This window comes from Coturnix japonica, chromosome 2, assembly GCF_001577835.2.
Source record: "Coturnix japonica isolate 7356 chromosome 2, Coturnix japonica 2.1, whole genome shotgun sequence".
In the NCBI taxonomy this organism is placed as follows: Eukaryota; Metazoa; Chordata; class Aves; order Galliformes; family Phasianidae; genus Coturnix; species Coturnix japonica.
This window is the reverse complement of record NC_029517.1, coordinates 42362952-42390689: the sequence shown is the minus strand read 5'-3', so window position 1 is coordinate 42390689 and position 27738 is coordinate 42362952. Positions and strand designations below refer to the sequence as shown.

Below are 27738 nucleotides of genomic sequence, written 5' to 3'. Positions count from 1 at the left end.
CCCCAAGAGAGGAAGATAAAGCAGGAAAGGAAAGCATGGCCTAGTTAAAGATATCAGTAGGTAGGAACACAGACTGTAAAACAATGTGGTTCCCAGAAGACCAACATTTTTATGGTTTATACACACATTCCCTTCTCAAAAAGGACTTTGAAAATAAAACTGATTTTAAGAACTGCAAATGAAACAGACACGTGAGAATTTAAACACTTAGGGCAGGATAGACCAAGACCTCAGAGACTAGAGTAAAAACTGGAACAGACTGAAACACAGCCAGTAATGACAACTGCAATTCAATCTGTGGATGTACTTTACAACCTTCCCTGAGTCTTTATGCCATAGGGGCTTAGAAAAGTATAACCTAAAACCAAACTTCATAGAATAAAGAGACACGTGAAATATCAAGGAATTGTACTTCCCTCACTGGAAGATGGTATTTATGCTAACCTTAGGGAGGAGATGTAATTGTTAACAATAAATAAGATATTACATTCCAGCTCCATTCATTTCACCTAGGAACAGGTACCAGAATTAAGCAATGGTATTACTGGAAGAAAGGAACAACACAGCTCTCAAGTTCTTTCTCCCAGTACCAGCTAGAAAAGACAATCAGGTCTGGCTAAATGCTGGGCAAAAGGAAAAACTGAGGCACAGAATGAGGCCCGAGGAAAGCCAGGACAGAAATTACCATCCAGTCACATCTGGAAAAGGTGCACCAGAACCAATGCCTGGCTAACTGCTTGCCATCCAAATCACATGGCTACTCCAGTTGGAGATGTGCAATAAATTCTACGCTATGAACAAATCAGCATTTGATAACAATTAACATCCCATTTTCCTTAACCATCATGTTCAGGCAGGGATGCATTTATTTCCTTTTCACATCCCTGTAGGAAACAAAAAAAGTTATCACAGCTAAGGAAAAACTAAACAGCAAGGTGTTCATGTCATAAGGTAATTAAGTTCCTAAGTTCCAACAGAGACTTTATCAAGCCCATAAAAATAACTTGTAATTCATCTTTACCAGACAATAAAATGTTACTTTTTAGTTGAGCTCCCCAAACAAAGCAAGTTTTTATAACTCTTCATTTGTATTTGTCTACCATCTGGACAGCACTATCCCATATGGATACGCAGTAAGGTTTGTTCATGTTTCTGCTAATTCTTCTTCGTTAGCATTATCACTTCCAGTTCTACTCTTTCACTGTATGACCAGCACAGAACTGCCTGAAAGTGAAAAGAGCATTAATGAAAGCGTTGAAACTTATGTATAAAGTAAGTGCTCCCAAATAGTTTTATGTAAAAAGTGATTAAAATTGTAGAGAAGCCTGAAATCTTCCTTAACTTGAAGCCCCCCCTCTGACATCAAGACTTGGCAAACAGGAAAAATATATATGTATCTATCACATCCCACACATTTCAGAGTACAAGCCAGGTAAGCTATGAGATGGCAATCTGTTTTTAGCATGAGTTTTGTCTTTCAAGCATTGCATTTCATTTTCCTTAGAGAAGTGAGAGATTCCCTTTCTCATATGCCCATCTAACCAAGTACAGCAAACACCTTCAGTGCAAGAAGCAGGGCTAAGACAAACTGGCCCAAATCCCTGCTGTACATTTTCAGCTGTTTAACAAGGCTTGCAAGTGGAGTTTTTCCCCTTTGCAGCTTCTGCTCCTTCCTGTTTCCTACTTTCCTGAAACATGTCTGAACTTTGTATCTTTGGGAAGTTTATTGCTCTGCTATTGAATCAACCAACAGTTCAAAAGTTACTAGAGAGGGAAAGGAGAAAATAGAGACAAATCCCACACACAGAGGCAACACACACTGTAGCTGTTTCTAAACAGATCAAATTAAAAATGAGAGGGTAGGGGGATGACCCAGCTTCTGAAATGGAAGCACTTCTTGCTCTCCACACAGCACACTGCACCAGAAGCAGCATATAAAGATTTGGCTGATGGATGCTGGAAGCATCAAGTAACAGACAGCTATATCTGAGGCATTCATATGTGATTTCAGGTAACACTTCCATTTTGTTTCAAAAGATCACCTTCTAGTCTCAGAGAAATGCAGCATTTATTATCATACTCAGCATTTCTGAACTTTTTAAGTAAATAGAACAGTTCAGTCGGAAGTGATCTACAAAGATCACCAAGTCCAACTGCCTGGCCACATCAGGGGCTAAAACACACTTACAAGAGGATTGTACAAGTGTGTCTTGAGCACAGATAGGCACGAGGCATCTAACAACCCATCAGGAAACACATCCCAGTGTCTGACCACTGAACAGAAATGTACACAACACTTAAGTTGAGGCCACACCAAGGCTAAATACAGCAGGAAAATCACCTCTTTCAACTGCCTGGCTATGCTGCGAATACCCAAAGTTAAGCAATTCTGTGGCTGTTGCTGTTGTTACATTCCTTTCAACTATTTGCATAGCTGCTCTCACTGTGACCTCACTTTCTCAACTGCATAAATCCACATACAGACTGAGGCCTGGAAATCAAAGGAGGGGTTTGAAAGGCTCATGGTGGGGTGACAGTGTACTCTGGAGCAGCTTGGGCCCACTCCTGTGAAGGAACTACAGAGTTCTCAAGTTGCCACTATATGACTCAACTAGCCATACTGGGATGGGTGCTGTCCTCAATGGAAACCAGCTGTTGACATTAATAAGGGCCAGCACCAAGCACGGGGGGTAAAAATGAGAAGTAGGGGTACAGAGCCCCTACTAAGGTAAGCCTGAACTCAGACAAGGTTTCATTTCTCTGGTTATCAGTTTCATGCCTTAAAAAATAAAAGGCTTGACTAGATAAAAAACAAAACAAAACAAAACAACAACAAGGTATTGTTTGGGAAAGGAGTAATCAGCCTAAGAGGAACAACAGAAGGGTTACTTAAGATACTTGTTGTTCATCGTGGCTTAGTAACACCCAGTGAGTGCTAATGCACATCAGAGAGACAAGAAGGTTTGTGCTGCTGTGTCGGTGCCCACTGGTTAGTCACTGGGGAGTTCCTGCCTCACTGGTGGCCGTGAGCTGAGAAACCTGCACATGGTTGAAGGGCCGTGCCAGTAACTCTTTCAGTATTTAAAGGGTGGCACAGATCCTTCTGCAGGATCTGTGGTGATAGGACAAGGGGAAATGGGCTTAAACTAGAAGAGGGAAAATTTATATTTGATAAGGAAAAGGTCTTTTATAATGAGGGTGCTGAGGCACTGGAACAGGTTGCCCAGAGATGGCATGGAAACGTCATCCCTGAAGACATTTAAGGCCAGGCTGGACCAGGCTCTGAGCAACCTGACAGTGCTATGCACATCCCTGTTCACGGCAGAAGAGCTGAACTAAATGATCTTTAAAGATCCCTTCCAACCCTAGGGATTCTGATTCTAACCCCCCCACCCCAACACACACACCACTCCTCCTTAGATAACAAGTCATACAAGCAAACATTTATTGCTCTTTCTCCACATTTAGCTTGCTTTCAGGGTGAAACTCATAAGCATGAAGCACGCCATTATATCAGTGTGGCCCCTCTTCAGGAACAAGCAAAGAACCCAGGTTCATCTAAAAATCAGCTCAATTCTCTGCTATAACAGTAACTCACTGCTCCTCCTCCAGACATAAAAAAAAAAAAAAAAGAAAAAAAAAAAAGATGTCTATATTATAATTACGCTGATCTTACTTACACAGATCACTACAGGCAGGTTGGTTTAAATTTTAAACTACATCTTTCTTTAGTGCAACTTCTGTGTTCCACCAGTAGCTTTATGAAGAACAATAAAAATGAATTCCCTTCTAACACTCTGGAGACCCACTCATTTCCATAGGGCTCACACAACTCAGACCACCCCGATATTATCACCCTTTTCTAAAGCAAGAATCAAAAGATAAAGAACTTAAAATTCTTCTCTCCATATACATACCTGTTGAAATTCATTCATTTTCATCTTTCAAGAAAGTACACTATGAGCCCCTCAAATACAAGAGATATTCAGCCCTTAAAAGTAGATCCTCCAACAGATGCTTCAGAAACAAAACCCAGCAGCCAACACTTTCTGAGAGGTACAAGACCCATCCTACCAAGCTCCAAGAACCTCAAGCTAGGGACCCAGGAGCAGCCTGGCTGCACAATGTTCCACTTTATCATCAGACAGGCATTGTGGTTTCTGTAGCATAGTGAATTTCTGAAATGATAGCAAATAATCAACTGGAGGGATAATGTAATAGCTATACAAAATGCTCAGGGCCGAAGGTCAGTAACATGAGATGAAAACCATCAATACAACAGACTTCCGAGGCTCCAACCACAATTCCTATTACATTTGCAGGAATTCAACCTTCCACCTACAGTTTTAATAGCTAATTTTTAAACATTATAACCATTAAAAGATTCTGTTGCCCTACTCTGCTATCATACTCTGCTTGCACAATGCACATGTGTCCATGGATATAAAAGCCAAATGTTTAGTTTTAAAGAATGCATCTTGAATGTAAATTATCCTCTCTGTCCCTTGCATAGTAACAATCTTTATAGCAAAACTTCCCAAGTTGTTTAGAAAATAGCTATTGTCAGAAGCATAACTGCATAGATGGGTACTTTCCACTCAGCTAATCTGACCCACGCGTCCGTATCCACACCATTCTGCTAATAACACGACTTAGTACTAATTGTACCTATCCCCCTCAATTGTTACTGATTTCTTTAATTCCTCCATGAGATTAGATTTGGCTGAAGGACAGGCCACGTAAAGGAAAAAGCATATTTGGATATTTTAATGGCCTGCATCAACTTCTCATAAGAGTCAAGGAAGGCATCCTCCCTCCCCTGAACTCGTATATTCATTTAACACTTCAGTGCTGAAGTGTGAATGCACAGCCTGATTTCCTGCACAGTGAGGTATACACCACTCACAACTGAAAAGCCAACATTTACTACACTGCGCATCTGAGATAATTCTTCCTTCCTCCTCTAAAGGCCAAGCTTAAATCACCCACTGGACTGAATGGGTTTTTCCTCAGAAGGAACTGAGTCATGCCAACAACTAAAGATTATCCAGTTAGCATTTTTATTAGAAAAATTATGGTCCAATACTACCGGCTTTCATCATACAGGCCCAACACAACCTCCTGAACAGCTTTCTCTATAAAGTCAGCAAGTTGATCTTCTGCAAATTATTTAAAGTTTAGATATCCAGACATGAAATCACTACAAAAACAAACCAGAAAATTATGGAAAGCGGAAAGAACATTTTTTTCAATTAAATCACATTGCAATTTTGTTATTTTTGCTTGTAGACAACCTTTAGTAACACACAGAGAACACTGACCACGAAATAGTGCAGTTGCCCGCAGGGTTGCAGGAAAGAACAGCTCCTTCTCAGTAAGGACCAAGCCAATGGTGCCTGCCCCTTGCAAGTTCAAACAGTTCTAGAAGGTCCCTTGGTATGCTCCTTCAAGAGGCTGATCTACCAGGGGTTCATTAACACCTTAACCAACTTCAGTCACTAGAAGAGATTCAGAATTTTTACTTATACTTAACACAGAGATTTAATCAGTACAAACTGTGGATGTTTTAACCTAAATAAGCTGCCCATACCTTCCACCAGGCTCTTCTAATTTCTCTCAGCAGGCTGAGCAGACAAGATCTTCAACCTATTATTTTCAGACACAAGTAGAAGCAAACTGCTTAGTTAGGCCAAACCAGCTCACTGAGGCACCACAGCTACAGAACTAACTTCACAGTCTGGAAAGCAATAGAAGAATTCCTGCTGCAGGTGCACACCACCCATGGTTTCCCTGGAAAAAGCAAATTACCCTCTTTAATTCAGTAAAGAGCTTGCAAATATATCCCCCAGTGTCTAGATTCTACCTATTATCTCTCCTTGAATATTTAATTGAACTTAGTTAAAAAGTCTGCAGTTTCCTAACTGATTCAGGCTATCAGCAGAGAACACGCCCATGTCTTGTTCCCAGTTAACTTCCCCATGAAATTGACAAGGATTCAGAAGCCATGCTGACCTCATTAGATGTATCTGTTGCCTTTAATGACTATTATTGATTATAGATCTTGCCACAGCTCTCATAAGCTAATAGAATTGCAACTGTTTATCCTTTTTCAATGGTAATATTTTTGTCAAAACAACACATCCATATTAAATTTTTTAAACAACACTTTTCTCCCAAGAATTATCTTCAAAGTTATGTCTTCTGTCTCATTCAGTATGCATATGAAACAGCAACAAGCATGGATGAGAGTGCTTGGAACAATTTCCTTTCCCTTTGGCTAATACTAATAATGCAGTTAATTATAATTCTGTATTGTGGATATTAAACCTGTATCAGAATGCACTGGACATGACCAGGCTGCAAGCACCACCTGAATTCAGGCCAGGGACATCAACAGTCTGAAAACTGCTCTGATTTGGTCTTCACATTTCTAAAGAGGATTGAACCTGTTTCCTAAATTACACCAAATGACTTGCCTGGGAGGTTACCTCCCTTTTCAATCCACAGGGCCACAGCTGGAGCCCCTTTGTTACAGACAGGACATTCTCTAAAGGGGGCCCTCCTCTGAATTTCAATAGATCAAGAAAGAAAAGCCTCAAGACAGGAAAGCAAGGCTTATCCCCTTAGGCAAGCTTATGGGGACCAGTGAACACAGCCAGAACAATTAGTTGGAAACAAAGGATCTGCAGGCTGATTTAGGTCCGATTTTCTAGTCTAGTTTGGTGTTCTCTATTTACCCATGAAGGTGATGGAAGCTTGACTGTTGCCCTCCCCTTTAACTTCTCTGTTTTGTTATCATACGTGCAACTACAGAAAAACAGCCCATAGGCTAACACAAGGGCTTTTTTCAACCTTTGAATGCTGTTAATTACAGATTAAATTAGTAAATTAATTCATAGTCAAAAAGCCACACTATTTCTAGAGTGAGATGTTTATAAAATCATTACATTTGGAACAGAAAAAAAATATCCTAAAACACATCATTTTAATTAGAATTCATGCACTACCACCACTGAACTGTGGAGGCTTCTCAGGGATCACTCTGGCGTATGGACCAGGAAACCAATTTACTATTCCAATGCAAACAGCCCTGGACCATTTCATTCGTGTGTTTGTTTTAAAATAGAACTTGAACTTCCAACTTGGATTTAAAATTATGCAGATTATTTTCTCTTCTTTCTCCACACAAATCCCCTTTACCATAATATGTTTTCTGACTCATTCACAGCTGCAGGGAATGGAGTCTTCAGAACCTCTGCCTTCAAGAACACCATCCCAACACTGCATAGAGCATAAAAACAAACACATGCACTTCCAACAAGCTATCTTCCTATGGTAGCTGAAGAAAAAAATGCTGACTTCCAGGAAATAAAAGCCCAGGGCACTGTGTACAATAAAAATGCATTATATAGTCATGTTTGTGTTACTTCCTAAAGGAAAACCAAGACGTGTAGAGCGATATTGCACACAGTATTTTATGCGGAGGCAGAAGATTCAGTAAGTGAGGTCCAACTACATCAAACAAAAAAGGAAGAACAGACAGATGTGCTCAGACCAGCACAGAGCAGAAGATATAATTTATCCCTTTCCAAATATTATATGCTGCTTTCCACAAATGCAATTCTGTAAAAAAAATTCACTTGAACTACAAAATATGAAAATTAGTCTTTTCAAAAAGACCGCACAAAAAGGTCTGACCTACTTCTAACACAAGCTGCAATTTTAAACAAACCACCATGGTATTTTTTCTTCAAGATGTAGGCTGTTTTTCTTATACCATTCCTCCATCTCTGGACCTGGCATCAGCTGTCAAATCATTAATTGCCTGCCACAGATATGGTTAAAATTGCATGAGGTGGTCCATAGTGGGAAAGAGCTTACATTTTCTTTCAGCTTTATAAGGTTTTTGGTTGGTTGGATCTTTCTTCCCCTTTTACAAACCTCTCCTCAGTAGTTAAGAACCACCACCAAATGCTCAGTTTCACACTGACCAATGAAAGCTCTCGTTTGTTCCAATTTTCCACTTCTTTCCCCCACCAGGAAAAGATTAAATGCAACTAGAAAGTTGCTTTCAAACCTATAGGATAAGAGATTATGGACCTACATAACAGAGAGATCAGACTTAGACACCACAACTAAAACTGAACTTAAGTGAGTTTGGTTATCAGAAGGGACATCAGAGCATATGCAAAGAGGGAGGTGGGGTGAAAAGGTTTGATACCAGGAACGCACTTGAACCACAGGGGGTACGGCCTCAACAGCTGAGTGCCCTGGTGCTTGAAGGAAGGGGGAAAAAGAAGCATAAAAACTTGAAGGGAGGGTGAAAAAAACACCCCAAAAAACTAGTACTCCAGCATTTTAAAACCCCAGCAACCAAATGGAACATCCTTTCCAGAATGTAAAGACCAGCACTTATGTTTGGGGAAGGCTTTTTTTTTTTTTTTTAAAGTTGGTTTGGCTCAGAATTAGTGAAAGAGTTTGTCCAATAGTCCATGCACTGAGCCAGCATTTATCAGGTTTCAATTTCCAGCTGAAGCCACAACTGTTGCTATGAAAACTAATGTGCAATTGTATTCCAGAAAGCAAAGAAATGAAAAAGACTGTACTGGAATGCAACAAATATATGCATTGGCACCAACGGTAAAAAATGCATTATAACCAACCTGTGTCATAAGCATATTTCTCTCTTTATTATTAGGGAGGAAATGTGCAAGTCAAGTGTATTGTCTGGCCAGAGGGTATTATGTGAATGTTTATAAATTCCTCATGGCTCAACCTCAACAGATTACTCTGTTTGTTAAAATACGAAGCAGCATTTGAAAGTCACCCCCACCACTGTCACTCCAGTGAGAGACAACAGCCTGTCCAGCAGATTGCCAGTCTAGCCAGACAAAAGCATCTAAGCCAAGACTCACACAGCTCTAACACCTCTTCTGGACACTTCAACACAACGTCTGTATGTTGGCTGAAGAGGAAGGCAACAGGTAAGTCTTATTTTGACTGACCACAAATTCAAGTGCCAAAATTCATGCATGCACTAAGAATATACAGTTAGTTAAGATAGTTCTATACCCATGGAAGAGAATGCCAAACCATCCACATTTTGTAGCTCACTGAAAAGCAAGCTCTTTTTCCAGTCACTCCAAAACACAGCAAAAATTCTTTCAACTAGATCATGTAAAAAACAAACAAAAGCCCACAGCCATTTTCCTACTTTCAGAATATTTAGGCATCTTCTGTTACCCCTTAAATGGGGTCTAGGAGAGGTGCAGCCAGGCTCCACCCCTCCTGGTCACACAGCTGAACTGCCTTCACCTGTGCTCCCATGGCTGACTCACTGCTTGCCTCAGGTGGTCAATCAGAGGTTCAGACCATGATTCAGCAGTTCCTATGCATACACAGAAGGTAGAATCAACATCAGAAGAAACTGATACATTCAGCAAATAAGTACACAAAACATACATTTTATTTACAGCATGAGTACTGCCACAGGAGAAAAAAGCTACATGCTCAACTTCACAGAATGGACTCAATTTTTGGTAAGTTTCTAATAGGATAAGTTAGGAGCCCTGGCTCTTTTTTACCATCAAGCTGACAACAAGCAGTAAGAAAAACACCTTTTAACAGCATGAAGCATCTAGACCCAGGAACCATACCTAAAATGTCAGCTGAAGAAGGAAGGCTGAAAAGCTGACAGCATTCATTATTTGTGCCTGCTGACATATGCTGAGTATCCCTCCTTTTGTCTAATGTCAAAATGTTGAATGTGCTTGATCTACAAGTTGTCAGCTTCATACATTAAGGAAAAAAGGTCCATATGGACCATTTTGTTCATACTCACAGAGGCTCTGTTTTGCAAAAAGCTCTCAGAGATTAGAGTAGCTTCAAGCAAGCATTTCCTGCTCTGTTAAAGAATGGAAGTTTAAAATCATCGCATCTCTAGAATCTGAAGTTCTCTTGGAAGAGTGACCCATTCTCCCTTTCAGTTAGAGAAACTACAGCAAAGAAAAGAAAAAAGCTGGATTTCATCATACTAGTAATCATGTTGCTACTAAGAAATTACTCAGTTACTGATAACACTTTATTTCAGACAACTTTACACTTCTTATGCCTCCATAAATTAGGACTACACAATAAATACTTTGAGCTCTGAACATAGGAGGTGACAGACACTGCAGTCCACAGTTTTCTTGCAAATCTTGAGTTAGATGGAAAAAGATAAGGGAAGTCTGGGAGAGAATTTAAGGACAGACCAGCATTAGTGAAACAAGCAAACAGGGATAGATAAATAAATAAATATGTAAATAAATATGTCAAAGATGCTAGAATAAAGAATCACAATAGGCATGGGAAATCTGCAATAAGAAGTGATAGGGAGAAATAGTAATAGATCAAACAAAACCAGAAGGAAAGCAGAAACAAAAGTCCAAAAAACATGTACGATAAGGGCACAGCTGTAACAGATCTGTTTGGGAACATTTTTTCCCCTCCCTCTAAGCCGCTTTACTGAAGATGCCGTTTCACAAACACTTCAAATAAACCTTGCTCAACCTGAAAGGCGCAATCTCTCCCCTAAGCACTCACACTGCTGGTTCCCACTCCTCCCTTGTGCTGGCACCTGTGGAGCTTTGCAGCTCTATCTTCACTGCAAATGGGGCACAGCAGCAACAGAAGTAAGCAAAGCAGGCCTACGTCCTACAAAGCAGTAAGAGCGGGTCACTTGCCATGTTTGCATTAGGTCTTCAAGCAGTATACTCAGCTTACTAAGGAACTCCAAAGGCTGCTCACTAGAAACGTAGTAAAGGGAGCTCACTTGCACACAAGCTACAACACCTTTCTAGGGGTACCTCTAACAGTCACGGCTTCAGCCACTTCACAAAGTGGTTTATTCCTGAACAGAGGAACAGCTTGTCCAGTCCTAATGCTCTCCACAGCCAACATCCCCTTCCAGCAGCCCTTGGAAACGGCTTCAGCATGGTCAAACCCGAAGTCTCACAATGGAAAACCACATGAGGAGAAGTACACTGATGCATTTCCAACAGTGTGCAAACAAGTGCCACGTGCTCACCTTGCTCATAACCACAAGCACATCCTCTACAATCCAAATTACTCAGCAGCTGGAAACACAAGTGATTTACTGATGGGTGTTACCTACATGGCACCAGGCTGAGATCAGGCTACCAGCGGAGCTTCCCTCTATCAGGGGTAAATGGAGATAAAAGGCAACCTGTTAACCATCCCCTGGGGCACATACTTCTCACTGACTCCCTCTTAAATGTAAGTGACCAGGAAAAGGAGGAAACTAGCAGAAAGACTTTAGGCTATGTGACACCCTATCTCTGTCTCTTGAAATGGTTGCAATAATGAAAAGTGACACCACAAAACCAAATCCTTGCAAATATCTCAATGGAAAAATGTGGACTGAAAGACAGCTCAGTGATTTTGCAATTCTTCTCCCATTCTTCTCTTAAATGTAAATTTCTAACACCAGCAGTATACAGCCTGTTTTGCACAAAGTATCACATGCATTATCACCTCTGATGATCCCTGCTATCAAGTACTTGCCAACTTGCTGGCTTCTGCCCATCAATCTTAGCATCTCGCTCTTTTTCCAGTATTATATTTGGAAAGAAGGAAAAAAAAAGGGGGGGGGGGGAAGTGCCTGGCTCCAATAGAAGGAAAATAATCCGAAATGCTTTTAAACAGTTGTGCTGTTAAATTGACACAAGTTTAACAGCGTGTACTTGGCACATTCCTGCTGCCACAAATGCAATGGTCTTTTTCAGAACATCTCATTCAGAACATACTGAGTGGTGGTCTGATGGCTGTTACAAAGTCACGCTCTATTTTCAAGCCACAAGTGATCAAACGACAGTGACTTCATAATCAGAAAGCATCTTTGCAAAATCTCCTTTTATATAGGATAATAGCAGGACTGGAAGGGAAGACTCATCCCCTCAGCACTACAACTCCACAACAGCGCAGGGATGCAGTAGGGAAGAAAGCCTGCCGGACCTCAGCATGGCTATGCATGGAATAAACCACTAGGGACAGTGTTACTTCTGCCAGCTCTATGGGTAAATGATGTTTTGTAGTCTCCAGGGTACTTAAATTCCCAGCATCTTCTACAAACATTTTTTAGTATGAGATGCTGCACATCTGCACCGCAGCCTGACAGCTACCAAACTTTACAGAAGATGATTTACTTCTAGAAGATCAACAACCAAGTGATAGTGAAGTCACAAACAAAGAGGAAAATCAGTGGCCTCATCAAAATCCTACGCAAATCCTCGTTTCAAAGTCAGACAATTAGAAAAGCTGTGGTTGGCTAACTATTCCAAAGAAACCTGACGCTAGACTGGGATGTGCCACATGTCATCACGCAGGTGTACATGCAGAACTCTGTGAAAACATTTTTCTTGTTCCAGCCACATCTACAGACATTAAACCTCTCCATTTGCCACTGAACACATCCATCTGTGGCACCAGAAGAAGAAAGTCGCACATCTTGTGAACGGGAGAACTATACTGCCTCTGTATCAAGATGGAAAACAGATCACAGTCCAACTTTACCTCGCAGGCTGGACACTGTGCAAAAGAAAGCCTGTGGGCCCAAACCTCAAAATCAAAGAGGCTCCTATGAGGTAGAAAAAAACAAAGGGCGGAAGGAAGGGTGGAGCACGGCGTTACTCCATCTGCAATTTGCAGCAGCATGGTTCTGCTGTCAGGAAGTGCCCTGCGCACAGCAGCGGTTCAGCAACAGTTACACCTTCATGTAGAAGCTATGTGGCATTATAAGGTTTTTTCAGGGTACTTCTTTATATAATCACAACTACTGGACTGCAGATACTTTCATAAGACTGTTACAAAATAAGTAGGTAAGAAGATTTTTTCCTGTCCACTCAAAATTGGTTTGAACTGAATACCTATAAAGTTTTTCCTGGTATGTGAAGAACATTAGGGGGAAAAAAAAAACAACACAGCAGAACAATAAGGATATAAACTTCCTCATTTTTTTCCTCCTGTTCTTTATACAGCACTCAGACAATGACATACCTAAGCTGCGAGCTAAAGAAGGGAGCGCTATCAAACGGATTACAAAAGAGACAAAAGTAAACCAACTTCTTTCATGCAGCCTCCCAGCAGGAACATCTGCCCACCAGGTACATCTCCGAATGTCCCATTCGCACACAGGGACCCACAGATCACGTTGACAGCAGCATCTCTAACACCTGTTATACTCCATGCTTTAGCCACAGGAATCTGTTTTCTGAATGGTGAATTAAAGTTGCTGCACTGCTTCTAAGAGCCCTGTGAAATGTGTGTTATGGTATTTTCCTGACAGCACACGAGAGGGACTTTTGCCAGCCAGCAGCCACCGCTGCTCTTCCTCCTCCTTCTCTGGGTGCCGGCCATCAGATTAGCTGCCTACCACCTACTTACACAGCTTCAGAAAAGGAGGGGGAAGGGGTAATTAAGGAGAGACGACCTTCAAAGCAAGCAAGCAAACCTGCCGCTCTAACTGAAGGAACTGCATGAAAATTAAAACATTTTTTTTTTCCTTTCTTGTGCAGTATTCCACAAACTCCCTCAGTCAGGCAGGAACAGCACAGAGGATGGAAGGGACACAAATGGTGACAGATCCATAAATGCCCACACAGTTACATAATGAAGCTGAGGCGGCACGGCACGCGTGTCTGTGCCTTTGGGGAAGGAGGAGAGCAGCTCGGAGGAAGAGAAGGAAACCACGTCCCCATAGAGCAGCACTGGGCTCTGTGCAGTTCTTACTCAATTTCCCCTCTTCACCAAAGATAAATATTTTAACATGGGGCGATCAGGCAGCTGAGGACACAGTCACAGAGAACCTACTTGCTTACGAACATATCTGAAAACATCCCTTGGTGAAACTGCACCGTGAATGGTGTATCACGACACGCAGCCTACAGGCAACCATGTTTATACCGAGGCAATTAACACGCGGTGGGTTTCCTGCACTCTTATTATCGTTGGCACTCACACCCTGAGTACCAGCAGGTTATGGGCTATTCCTATAAAGTTAACAACAAAACAGCACTGATTCGAAATGTACTCACTGTTATTTGTCAGGAACTCCTATATTTACTTTATGCCATTCTCAGGGGAGAGCCGGACAGTTGTCTCAGTTCTGTAAGGAAAAGATATTCAAAATAAACTTTGCGAAGGCTCTTTGCCAGGCACACTCACAGCCTTCGGGACTCGACACCCACCCGCCCTACCGGGCTGCACAAAGCCACCGCCTCTCCCCGCAGCACAGCCCGAAACCCCCGAATCCATCACCGCTATCGCCGGGACCGCAACTTCGCAACAGCGGCCCCACCGCTCCCGGAGCCGAGCGGCGGCGGAGGAGGAGGCGGCAGAGGAGGGGCTGCCCCGCCGCGTGCCGCCCCGAGCCCCCCGCCCGCTGCACGCACTTGCTGCCGTGCTCCGCCGGCCGCCTCCGGCCGTTCCCTGCCGCCCGCGCTCGCCACTCACCCCGCGCCCTGAGGTGCGCGGCCCCCGCCGGTCGCCCCGCGCTGTCGGCCTCCGAACGCCGGGGGCGGCCCGCGGCGGTGAGGGCAGGGCAGGGCAAGGCGGCGGGCGGGGCCCTCGGGCGGGCCGGGCCGCCCCCCGCCCGCAGCTGCCGGCCGAGGCCGCGCCGCTCTGACACCGGCGGGCTGCGCTTCCTCTTCCTCGCGGCAACGACCGCTGCTCCCCCGGGCGCCGTGCCCACCCCGCTGCGGGCAGGTGCGGAGCTCGCCACCCGCCCTACCTTGCCCTGCCCCGTCCCGTCGCTCGTCGCAGCCCCGAGCCCGCCCGCCCGCCTACCTCCTGCAGCGGGCAGCCCCGTGCCCGCAGCTCGCTGCCGCTGAGCGGAGCCAGCCGCAGCCGTGCCCCCTTCCCCGGCACCCTGGAGCGCGGCGAGCGGCGCTACCCCATCCCGCGGCCCCGGACCCGCGGTCCCCCGCCGCCGCCGCTCGCACTTCCTCTTCCTTCCTCCTGCTGGCCGGGCCGCGATGTGCAGCCCGCGGGGCTCCGGCACCTGCGGGGACGGGACGGGCCCAGCCGCCTCTCTTCGGCCACGGCTGTGCCTCCTCCCGCACGGCTCCTGCCGAGAGCTCCCGCTGTCCTCCCTGCCTGTACAGCACGGTTGGTTTACTTCCTTTAACCATCAGAACCCACACCGCCGCTCGGCCCCGCGGCGGGCACTTTGCCACGCGTGTCGCTACGCCCCGACCCTATAGCGAGCAGCTCCGAGCCCCACACGGGGAGCCCCGAGCACAACCGCGCCCGGCCCGGCCGGGAGGGGGCGGCAGTGGCACGGCTGGGAGCCCCTCAGCTCACCGCCCAGCCTCGCACTGCTAGCGGTGACATACAGCGGTGCTCAGAGGCTCCTGGCCCCACAGCATCGCAGGCACCCCACAGGGCTGCACCTCCGTCACAAGAAAGACTTGTGGCACAAGAACTGGCAAAAGTGAGTCCTGCAGGCTGCAACATGTCACGTAACGGTACATGAGCTCTGAGCAATTAATTGAGCGTGAGGCAGAAAGTGGCATGACTCACCTGAGCCACGCGCTGCTGTATTTATAAGAGCGGAGCACAGGCACTGTGTGGTTCTGCATAGCATCTGAGGCATCTCCACGGCAGGAATTCCCCACAGTTACGAGACTCTTCATCAGAGCAACTGGGCTTTGGGCCCTCCCCCAGTGGTAAAATCCACAGAGAAGCCAGACTGGAATGTGTTGGTTCCTATGGTCGATATACATTTCAGAGTACCTTCTTACACTGCTTTGTTAAAGTCTGAAACTGAAAATACAAGGTCCACGTAGTAATTACTTTAGAAAAACATTTCTTCTCTGAAACAGTGGTAAGGCAATGGCACGGGCTGCCCAGGGGAGTGGTGGGGTCACCGTCCCTGCAGGTGTTCAAGAAACACACAGATGTGGCACTGAGGGTCACGGTTAGTGGGCAAGATTGATGATGGGTTGACAGCTGGACTTGATGATCTTGGAGGTCTTTTCCAACCTTAAGGATTCTATGATTCTGTGTTATGAAGCCACTTATCAAAGCGTCTCTAGTGTTCCTAATGGCCCAGTGAGCCCCCTGCTCACCCACTGACAGCATTGCAACTGTTGCTCCAATAGCACTATGCTTCTTCTCTCCAAAACTTGCTTGGAACGTGTATTTACTGAAGTGTGTGGATGCTGTGGTCATGTTCTAATTTATTTAGTGGCAGTCCTTCCCATGGTGTCTGCTGCCAAACACGTGCCGTTGTTCTAACTGTGCTGTGTCATAACTTACTGGAGTTGTTCTGCTGTTGTGAGCATAAGAAGTTTGCTAAATAATTCCATAAAGCCAGAAGAGGGAGTGCAGGAACAGAAAACACACAGAATTAAGCATTTTAATTGATGTGGCTATTTAGTCTGCAACCTTAAAAAAAAAAAAGTAAATCCAGGAAGGACTGGTGTCCTGATTAGCTCTCTGACGACAGGAGCATCTCAGGATAGCACAGGGGTGCCAGTCACCTGCTGAAACCCAGCCTGGGGAAACCTCAGTGTGGCTGTCCCAAAACATAGAGAGCATCACAGCCATTAGTCATTTTTTGCCAGTGAAAACCTTAGATCCTGAGATGAAAGAGCTCCTGGCAATTTTGGAGGAAAGCAGAGTTTTGTCACAGTATTTCTGGCCAAGCTTTCCTGAGGCACTGATTATCCAAGATGGCTTCTGTTAAGCTCATTGGCAAGGATGGATGGATTATATTGTGCTTATGGGCTCTATGCATCATCCTTAATAATATCAATATTTTAATTGTATGCAGTACGATTACTAAAGAATCTTATTCATAATCTTTAAGCATACCAAAGTGCCAGCTGTGATATGAAGTACTGCTGCATTTGGTCTTTTTAGAAGCCACAGATCAGTTTCCCTTTATTATGGCAATGCTAGCTGTCTCTTGTGTCCAAGTAAGGGCATTTACATTTGCATGCCTACATGCAATTGTGACCTGTCAGATATTTCTGTACAGGTCTTGAAGATCTGACCTAAATTCACAGTGACGTCAGTAAAAATGGACTGTATCAGAAAATTCAAGCTTATTTCTCTAAATTGCAGCATGCTCACAAATCTCCAGTCTTAAACTGTAGTCATCAGTTCACTCTTGCAGAGTCAGCGGTTTGCTCTTGCAGGCCTATATGTGTAGGAATTTTATGTTCATGCACGCATCTAGTGAACATCCAGCAAAGAGTACTCAAGGCTCCTAATGATGTGAGTGTTATTATGACTGAGTTTAGTGTATCTATTCAACCTGTAAATCTGTCGCTGGATATACGTTTGTATAAAACATACATAGAAAAGAAGACAGCCTTTGCAGAATGGCCAGCTTAATGAAGAAATAAATACTTCACATAGAAGGCATGTTTTAATTAACCTGTGAACGATGCTATTCTAACGAGCAGTTTAGATCTTTTTATGGACTCATTACCATCTCGTCTGGGCAGATTTATAATAAAATAAATTGTTAAGAATTATGATAGGGAAGCTGTAATATTTATAATCATCGCACCAATTATGAAATCCAAGCATATACAAGCAGGAAAATGAAGAGGTCAAGAATGGCTGTCATAGTTGTCATGCCAATGACCTACTGTGCTTCGTTACAGACAAACAGATCTCCACAAACTGCTCTGACTGCCATTTTCTTGCTGCTCTACACTCATGCATGCCTATGAAGTACCTCTTTAGGAGCTCATGAACAATAAATCTGTAATTTTGTCACTTTGTTTGAAGGAGAAAAACCTAGGAAAAGCAAAAATTTCGTTAAGTTTAAAAATGAGACAAACAGCAATGCAATGTTGAAGCTTAGCAAGCTGCAGATGGAGGCAACTTCTGTTGGCTTCTCTCCACTGCACTGGTGTAATGTGTGCAGTTTTAAGTGTCACAGTACAAGCAGGACATAAAACTATTGGAACTGTGGCCAAAGAATGGCTACAAAGATGGGGAAGGCTCTAGAGGGCAAGATGCGTGGAGGAGCAGATGAGATCCCTGGGTCTGCTCAGCGCAGAGCAGTGGAGTTGAGGGGAGGCCTTACTGCGGCTGCAGCTCCTCAAAGGGAGCGGAGGGCAGCGCTGAGCTCTGCTCTGTGTGACAGCGACAGGGCCCAAGGGAATGGCATGGAGCTGTGTTAGGGGAGGGGCAGGTTGTGGTTTAGGGAAAGGCTCTGCAGCAGGGGCAGCTGATCCTGATAGTTCTGAACATCCCTTTAAATTCCAATAAACCAGCATAGGTTCCCGTTTGTAGGAAAAGTTCTGGATCATCTTCAACTAACTAGCTGAACTAGCAAGTGGTTAGTGATTTACCTACAGTTGATTAGCAGTCATCTTAGCTTACAGACCATTGACTTTCCGTGACATTGAATCTTACCAGGAAAACGCTTCCATCAGTGCCTGTGAGAGGGACATGCTGCCAATCACCTGTCCCTGGATGCTGGCAGATACTTTCCACTTGCCCTGTGCAACACCAGCAGCTCGTCAGTAATGAGTGAGAAGAGTTTCACAGAGGTGACAAGGGATCTTGGGTCCTCTGTAGCTCCAAGATCAGATGCCTGACAGGAGCTGGCTAGAAGGAGAGACAGTAAAAAAAGTCCTTGGAGAAAACAGAAGAGAAATTCTAATCACGTTTTTAAGACATAACATGAGTTGTTTGCTGCATCTTGTGTTTCTTCTCTACCACACAGTGACATTCCTTATGTCAGTCATTAGATTAACGTATTATGATACAGCCTCCTACTTGTTTTGACCACATTTAAGGGTCAATATCTTCCTTACTCATCTTGTTTTCTTCCTTTTTATAAGATAGAGCTGGGCAGTTGGGGAATTGTCCCAAGAGCCCTTAATCCCCCATACAATTGTGGGTGAACCATACCAGCTTTAGGAATGCACTTCCTACCCTGGGTTTCTCTTTCCTTCTGTTCTAAACTTTATTTTAGCTTTGTTAATTTAAGCTATAACTTCTCTAAGACTTCTTTTTTTTTTTTCCCTCTCTATTTGTAGGTAACACAAATTTCAGCTCCAGTTTCATGTAGGGTCTCTTGATACCACTGCAGCACAGTTACTATTAATAATCCTAACCTTGTGAAGAAACTCAGCACGTTTTGATTGAAGTTTCTGCTCCTTCACCACTTTACCATTCTGTTTGATTTGTAGGTAATCACATCACTGGACAGTGCATAAACCATAGAACACTTAGATGTGAAAAGGCACAAAACTGGGGGGCTGTCCACTCCTTCAACAGGCTACAAACCTTGAATGTTCACCAGATTTTAGTCAGCTTGTTTTCTAAGTGGATTAATATTTGATAAAAGCAGCCTATTTTAATCAATTGAGCAGCTGTGTTGTATGTGCAGTTGAGGTCTGAGGGATGCCAACCACATCATGTACTGCTAATACGTGATCTTAAATATTAAAAAACCTTTCCATCTTCCTGAGTAACAGCAGTGTCACTTATACTGCAATAAGCTATGGATGCAGCTCAGCACCCACAAACTGAGGGTAAATGCCTTCCTATCTCTTGAACATGGGCTTTGGCACAGGGGGAAAACAGGCAAATATAGAGTGTAACAGAAGTAACAACGTTCTCTCCAGCAAAGCACAGCTTGCTTTGCTGCTAATCAAGGCCAAATCTTTCTGTCCCATACTGAAGCACAAAGAATACTGCTGCACAAATAAACCCTCCCAAGGGCTCATTCACAAGGCTGTTGATGGATTTGTGGCTTCCTTGCTGCAAATAAGAGACTATTCGTTCTACCTTCCATTTTAATCCTTTCCTAATACTAATTGATAAAAAGCAATTGTCGGCAGCAAAGTGGTAGGAAGAGTGCAAGCTCACTGCTCAGAGATGCCCTGGATGGCTGCTTTGCTAATGTGGTGATGGATTCATGTGTGTATGTGGCTCTCCAGCAGCTTCAGAAGCTGTACAGTGCACTCCCAAATGCATTCCATCATTTGCACTTAGCCTTTTCTTTATCTGCATTTATTATTTAATTATTACGAACAATCACTTTGCCTATAAAATATTTTTTTCTGTTGTCATACTTTAGTTTGCACATTTCTTGATGTTCAGTGTTGTTCATGCTTGAAAACCATTTCTTACCCATGGCAAAAAAAAAAAAAATAAAATCTTTAGGCATCAGAGCTGTTTACAAAGTACTCATCTGAGCATCCTAAACCTTGAACATATATTCTTTAGCTCCATATCCTAAATAGCATTCACTTAGTTCACATAGGACAAACACACACAAAATTGGACTGCAGTTTTCAAAAGAATCCACTGCAATATATGTGAATCTGCAGAGAAATTGCAAAGACTTAAGCAATATGTTCAATTACACCACCATTGGACTGCAGGTTCATTTATGTTCCTCTGAAGAGCTGAGTTCACATTGGGAATATCCTGTTGTGTTGTAACCCAGTGGAGGGATGAACCACTCTTGCACACCTCTGTGTCAATGTGTTTCTCTGGAATACTTATATCATCCATTTTTCACACCTCCTTTTGGCTTTCCCTTTTTGCCTTCTTCACCTTATTCAACAACTGTCAGTGTCGAGACCTTGCAGAAGTTACAGACCATGTATACATTTTTCATGGGCACTGCATTACATTTCTCCTACATTCCATTTTTAAGAATTCTCACCTCTGTTTTCAGTGATCTTTTCCCCAGCAAATAGTCTCTGCTTCAAAGCTGATAACCTGCAGCAAAGGGGCAAGGGATGGAGGCTGTGGGTCCTGAGCCTCCCCAGCAGACCATGAATCCAAAGCTCTCACCAGAGAGCAACCATCATTCTGCTAGTGTGACCAGTATATATATATTTGTACATATATATATGTACAAAGGGGAAGGTTTTAATCTGGCAATTCTAAATGATAGAGGAAATCTGATGATTTTTCAAGTCTGAAGCTGCCTAAAGTTCTTGTTATTTAAAGCAACGCAGAAAGTGTAATGGAGTGTTCTATTCAACACAGAATAAAAATGCATAGGATAAGGAGTTATTTTGATTAAAAAGAAAACATTTTTCAGATCAACTCAAAAGGATTTAGAGCATGGGAAGAATTTTCCAGTTCAGCTAACAAATGGATGGACACTTTACTTGAGTTGCTCTAATTCACACCCTTTTTTAATGGCATTACATTCAACGGATTGAGCACCTGCAACTCCTATTCAAGTTGGACATTTAGTATTTATAAAATCAATGGGAGCATCTGGATGTGCAGCACTTGTGGAAAAAAACAAGCCTTTCAGTTATCAGGAGTGTGTAAGCAGGGTTAGAAGTGCCTAACTTCACACACCCCACTTGGAAGTGTTGTTGGCCACTACAAAAAGACTGCAATATCCCTGCCTCACAGGGAGCCTTAATTCTTGCCCCGGGATACAAGATGCCCCTGCTGACTTCCCACTCTAAATTGGGAAAAAATCAGCCCTCTTATGTTGCAAGGGCTAATTAGTCAATGTCTGCAAAGATTTCTGGAGGTTAAAAGCATATCTGTGCTTTCCCCTGACAGATGGCCATGGTTTTATTTTAAAGGTTTTCTTTAAAAAAGCACTGTTTTGTGGTGTGGAAGCACTTACTCTCTTCAGCATCCACTAGTGCAGGCAATTCATTTGGAACCAGTGTACAGATGGAGAAACAGGATGGCAAAGCTTCTGTTCTGGCTGTGAGTGTTCAAAGAGAAGAAACGATAACGTTGATCGACTTTATGAACCAGGGTTCCCCGCTGTCTTGCAGCAGTGTAAAATATCTTAAAATGCTGCCAGTTCTGCTTTCTCTTCTCATTCCCGTCTCTGATAGTATCACAGAGTACTTTCAGAAAACCTATGGGGAATCTGATCGTCTCTGTTACTGAAAGTAGCTCGCTATGCTGTGTTCCCACACCTGTCCTCATGCCCTGTTGCAATTAGCATCTTGAACAGATCCTTGAGCATATGTTTGCTTTGTCATCTTGTATAATATTCCTCTACACTAACCAAGGCAAGCTGTCAAAGGCTTTACAGAAAGCAACTATTTATGATTTAAGATAAAAATCAACGCTGTGATCCTCTGCTGCAAAAATTTGTGCAGCATCAGAACAGCAAGAAGACTGTTCTCAAGCTTTTGTTAGTTAGCTCATCAATTTCTCAGGACATATATTCTTTTACATCAGCTGTGACATATGGGAGAATCCACTGGAAACATGGAGTGCAACAAATTCAAGCTTGCTAAACATATAAAGCCTGCCCATCAAGACAGCACTTTCTAAGGGATGATATTGTTGAGTCTGGATTACTTCTATGGACATCAGTGCAGTACACTCGTTGATTAAGAGTATGATAAACTTTCTAAAGGAAGCAATGAAGATGTTTCCTACTGGCAGAGTTAAGTCTTTTTTTTTTAAGCCCTTAAATAGGATAACTCATCCTCCCCGTTCAAACATCTTTGAGATGATACTGTTTCCTCGGAAACTTTTCTGGGAAATTTGCCCTCTCACAGGCTTTTAGGTTGGCTGAATTACAGAAAGTTTGATCATCCTAGGAATTATTTGATTTTCTGTTTTGCTTATTTCTTCCCCCACAGTGTTTGTCCTTCTATATGCATGTGAGCTGTACATGCATTGAGAACAGCTCTCAGTCCCTGTATTGTGTTGGGTGCACTGCTGGCATCTGGGTTTGGCAGTTGACTTGATGTGAACATAATCTTGACTCCTTTTAGAATATCTTCCCTTTCTATTGGGAAACAGAGTCTAAAGCACTGTCAAGATAAGGGAAAGGATGAGAAGCTTTCTCTGAGAAGTAAGCAGCCCTTCCATATTAGGCCACCTGTTTGAAGATGGTGCAGACACTGTTCTGTCCCAGCTAGAAACTGGACTCTTCTGGCTTCCAAATTTATTTGAGGAATGCTCATCCTCCTTAGTAGCAGGTGGGTTTTAACACGCCAGAAGAGGGACATCCTCAGGTGGCAGTCCCAGGTCCACATACTTCAGTATCAGTTGCTCTACAGGCATAGGTGTTCACATCTTAGCCTGAAACACTTGTCTGGGCTGAGGATTTTCTGTGGCTGAAATTTCCACAGTGCCTACCCATCTCCCTACTGCTTTTTGTGAGAAATCAGCCAGTTATTTGTTTGAAAGAAATACTGATCATCAAAGGAAACCTAACACCCCTTGCTATGATTCTAATTGGCTATGATCTATCTCGTAATGTATCCGTATCTTGTTTTGATACTGGCATTATTATCTACATTTCCCTCTGCGGGATTAGCTTTGACTTCATTCTGTGTCCTGTATTGTTAGTCAAACATTTCAGACATCACAGGTCTGATTGTTGGGGTTGGGGGGGGTGGGGGATTTTTCTTGGTTGGTTTGTAGTGCTTTTTCTTAAAACTTGAAAAGAGATATTGAAGCAGAATCTGGTAGCTTTGACCAGGTCTTGGTAATTTTCAGAGATTGTAACTAAATTGCTCTTCCTTTAGCATAACAGAAGTCAAACAACAGCAGAAAACAAGCTGATGGAATGAACGACTTTGTTCATCTGCACTTAGGCCAGAAGCTTTCTCTACCTTTATCTCACTGCTTATTCCAACTGCATTGCTTGGCTTTTCCATCACTGCTTTTCTGATGTGCCATGTTCATGCACTTGATTCTCCTACAGTGAATGCCTCAATGTCATTCCTTCTTCTTGCACTGCTTACTCCCAGAAATATATTCGGATCACAAGGAATGAAGTGAGCCTCTTTACAGTTGGTTTAGTGTGGCAATATTTATGGCTTCACTTCCCTGTGGCTGGTTCTCAGTGTTATAAAGGTCTGTCTCATCTCTGAGGTGATTTAAACACATTTCTGCTCTTTTTTTTTCTTTTTTTCTTTTCAATTCTCTGGAGCTGCTGCTGAGAAAAGATAAAAGAGTTTCTAAAGGAGCACTGCAGTCTCTGTAAGCAGGAAATCAAATCCATCCTGGGACTCCCCCAAAACAGATGAACCTCATTCTTTTGCCACTCACCTCTTTGGTAGCATTATTCCCAGTCATGCTGGTGGCAGTTTTCCTTTTTGTTTATGTGCACTTTGCTTGCTATATTTGGTTCTTCATCTCTACCTGGCCTGCTCATCTTAGTGCTTTACCAGCCATCAGGTCATCTTTCTCTCCCTCTTAGTCATCATATTTGTCCAAGGCTTTGTGGTTTTGGAATGATAGTGGGAGGCTTATTTGATCTCAGAACAGAAGCAGCTTTGTGGCCCTTGTATCTTCCGTCACCTATCTCATCATCAAAAAGATATTTACACAAGAGCCAAGTGATTTCATTTATTTTTTCTCCCAAGATCTCCTTTCCCATGACTTGTTGCCATCCTATTACTTCAACTCCTGGGCTCTGACACACACTCATCAATAAAACAGCAAGACGAAGGCACAGCAACACAAAACCCAGTTGAGTCCTATTTCCCCAGCTGATAAAATGTATCTTTCTGCTCATCCTGTTCATCTGTAAGAGCTTTGTTCTCTGTGGTGATGAGCCCTCAGCACTGCCATTTGGATTTTGCAGTGCAAATTCTTTCATAAATGTTAAAACAGCTAACCCTAATGGCTGCTGATGGGTTTTATTTTATTTTATTTTTTGCTTGCTTTTTACCTGCTGCTCTGGACAGTCCTCTCTCAGGAGATCACACATTACTAGTTGGGAACCTTCCAGCACTCACTCAGTGCCTTAGGAAAGATTATTGCTTGTTTGCTCTCTTTGCACCTTGCACGTTCACAGGATCAAAGTGTCTGCTTAGAGATAACTGTTCATGCCATCTGACACAGCAAACATCGCCTTTCCTCTCCTTTAAGCTGCCTCAACATCCCATTACAAACTCTTGTGGAAATCAGAAATTCATTGAAACACTTTAAAAATATTTTCCAAGGGGTTGGCTTTTGGTTCTTGCTTTATACGATCACAGTATCTAAACAAGGAGTGTACACGTGTCAGAAACACAGACACCTTGCAGAGGGCTGGAAAGGGAGCGTTCACGCCGATTTGCACCATGCAGTTGGATACACTGTGCTGCAGATTGCTTGTGAACCCGAGTGCTGCCAGCTGTGCTGTAATTAAGGCAGCATGCCTGGTGTGGGGCAGGCAGCTGCTTGTTGTTCGAAGGTGTTACTTTTCCTCCAGAGATGGGCTAAGTGAAGAGTTACCGCTCTTATTCTTTTGCACAGTCTCATTGTCAGCATGCTTCTTCCAGGTTTTCCTATCATTGCAAAGTCAATTTTTATACAGAAAAACAGGAACATCAAAGACCCCCTGTGAAGTATGAAGGTACTGGAAAATCCGTTTTCTCCTTCTCTGAAGAATTTACAAATAAAGCCATAGGGATTTATTTCTTTTTGTTGTTGTTGTTGTTATTTTTGTTCTTTTGTTAGTTTGTTTTATTTTCAGCCTGATGATGTTGAGATTGGAAATAGGAATGCCTTTCTTAAAAGGAACACTATAGGGCAGGGGCTTCTGGATAGTTTCAGACAGCCTATTGTTGCAAGGATAGTAAAAATAGATTACAGAGTCAATCTGGAAGGGATGAGGAAATCTAATTACTCGCTGTAATTAGTTGCATCCCAAGATGAGGGGGCTGGGTGCTGGAATGGCATGACTCCGCTGCCACACATTAAAATCATGGGGCCTCAGTTGTTTTTTTCCTGCTGAGGGTCTGGTGCTTGGCTGCCTGCTGCAATCACAGGTCTTGAACAGACCTATCTGATGTGGGATGCTGTATATGTTTGCAAGAAAAACAGAACACTGGAACACTTCCACAGGATCAGAGAAACTCTATTATTCCCAACCAAGCCTATTGACTCAATCTCTGGGGTCTTTTCTCAGGATGAAAAGCTTACAGAGCACATTGTTGACCTAAAATATACAATATGTTACAAAGAAGGGTCACATTTTTGTAGCAGTTCTGTTCTGGAATTTCTGAAAACAGTATGTTTTACAAACCCCAATGTACTTGCAGTACCTGCGTAGTTTTATCAGCTCTACAGTTGCCAATTTCTCTCTGCAGTTTGTTCTCAAGAGCCTTTTAGTATATTTTCCCTAGGTGATGAGCAGTTCAGAGCCAGTTCCTTTTGAGGTGCTGCATTTGCAGTCATCTCTTTTATGTGAGATAGAAGGAGACCTTAAAATGAAAGAATAACCTTGAGGAGAGTTCTGGAAAAGGTAGGGAAAAAAAAGAAGGAACTGAAAATAGGGAACCAAAGAGCTCCTAGGAAGTGGCTATATAGTTTTAAGCAAGGTTACTGGGATGAAAGAACCAAAGCAAACTCAATTTATTCTGCAAAGCCCATCAGTGAGACAATTGATAAACACAATGTGATTCACAGAGGATGGTTTTGCACTGTACATCTGCTCACCTGGGGACATAAATCAGCTTCAAAGCCCTTTTTCTCCAAATCAGAAAACCTTGTGGCAGCTGTTCTCTCTCTCCTGTTGCATTTGGTGTAAATTCAGAGTGATCTCAGTCTCCTGATCATGCTTGTCACAGATGGGTGCTGCTGAAAACAATTAGTAATTAATTTATAGAGGATCAAGAATAGTGGAAAAACATTATTCATTCAATTAAGACAACTGGGTTTGCTGGCTCTGGAAGCACAACTGCTTGTTAGACAATGGAAAGGGAGTTCTGCCCTGTTCTTCTTTTCCCCATTTATTTCCTTAGGCAAGAGCATAACCCACAAATGGGATCTACATGCAGATTTTCTGCTAGCTAGAGGGGACAAGAATCAAGAATCACTTGGAAAAGCAAATAGAATGTTCCCCCAAAATTTGCTTTTTTATTTTTACTCTGGAGAATGAGCAGTGAAGCTGTTAAGACACAAATAAGGAATGTGGGCTCCAATCAGCCTGATTAAATCCTCACCTCTGATTTCAGCAGGACCAGAATTTCCATCCTAATGAAAACACCTTTTCATTTAATAATCTCGACAAGAACTGCCACAGCCTCGGTAACATCATTAGCAGAGCTTGTTTCTGAAAGTTGCTTGTGATTTCTGATGTCTGTCTGGAGACACCTCCAAGTGCCAACCACGTGTCCCTGAGTGTCACGGTCCTGTACAATAGCACAGCTGGGGGCTGCTGCTTGGACATGGTTTTGTTTTGTGTCTAAGAAACAAGAACAAACCAGAGAACAATGGGCTGAGTTTGGTATTGATATGCTCTACTGAATATCCAGAGTCGCTTCACTGGCTGGGGGAGAGGAGGGCAGGGGGAGGGGGGCATTTTCTGGATTTCTTATCTTTGAGAAGGGGCAGAACTTCATCTGGTGTAATATGGTGTAGTTGCACTTCTGCCAACAGTGGCAAGCTTAAGGTTATTGGAATTGCTCTTTCTCCTTTGTTAATGTTTGGATGAGCTCACAGTATGTTGCAGTATGTTGGGTTCACAACTAGAAGCCTGTTTGGAGGGATTTCTTCTGTTCCAGCAGAACACAATGTCCCCGGGCAACTCCTATTCTCAGCTCATCTCTCCCTGCAAAACTAGTGGAACAATAAACCTGTCGGAATAACAGGTTGCTGGCTGCTGGCTGGGGGATTCGTCCTACAAGGCCTACAAGAGGCTGGGGTCTCTGCCTGCCCACTGTGCTGCTGTTGCTGCACGGCATTACACAGAAGCTGCATGAAGCTACACAGCTACTTTGCAGTGCTCCAGGAGATGCTGTCTGTGCCTGCAGCCAG

At 43.2% G+C, this 27738-nt stretch overlaps 1 protein-coding gene and 1 long non-coding RNA gene across 8 annotated transcripts in view; both read right to left on the bottom strand.

Moving 5' to 3' along the window:
* Nucleotides 1-15598, bottom strand: part of ELMO1 (engulfment and cell motility 1) — a 274768-nt gene extending 259170 nt beyond the window's left edge. Inside the window, exons 1-2 of one of the 6 annotated variants that reach the window (XM_032442431.1) lie at nucleotides 15580-15598; nucleotides 14094-14164 (exon numbers count right to left, since the gene is read on the bottom strand). The gene's annotated coding sequence lies outside the window, so the exon portion shown is untranslated. Of the gene's footprint in view, nucleotides 1-14093; nucleotides 14165-14246; nucleotides 14335-14450; nucleotides 14470-14511; nucleotides 14607-14844; nucleotides 15246-15579 lie in introns of those variants that run through there. The other 5 variants (XM_015854222.2, XM_015854221.2, XM_015854224.2 and 2 more) reach the window with 5 other exon arrangements.
* A 1381-nt stretch (nucleotides 15599-16979) lies between these two features.
* On the bottom strand, nucleotides 16980-27210 carry LOC116652886. Of its 2 annotated transcripts, none has more exons than XR_004306074.1 (4): nucleotides 26925-27210; nucleotides 26419-26556; nucleotides 18436-18630; nucleotides 16980-17811 (listed from the first exon to the last, which is right to left on the bottom strand). It is a non-coding gene; the product is annotated as an uncharacterized LOC116652886 (long non-coding RNA). The 2 variants fall into 2 exon arrangements; XR_004306075.1 differs by having other exon boundaries at nucleotides 26419-26559; nucleotides 26925-27020.
* Nucleotides 27211-27738: the final 528 nt, after the last annotated feature.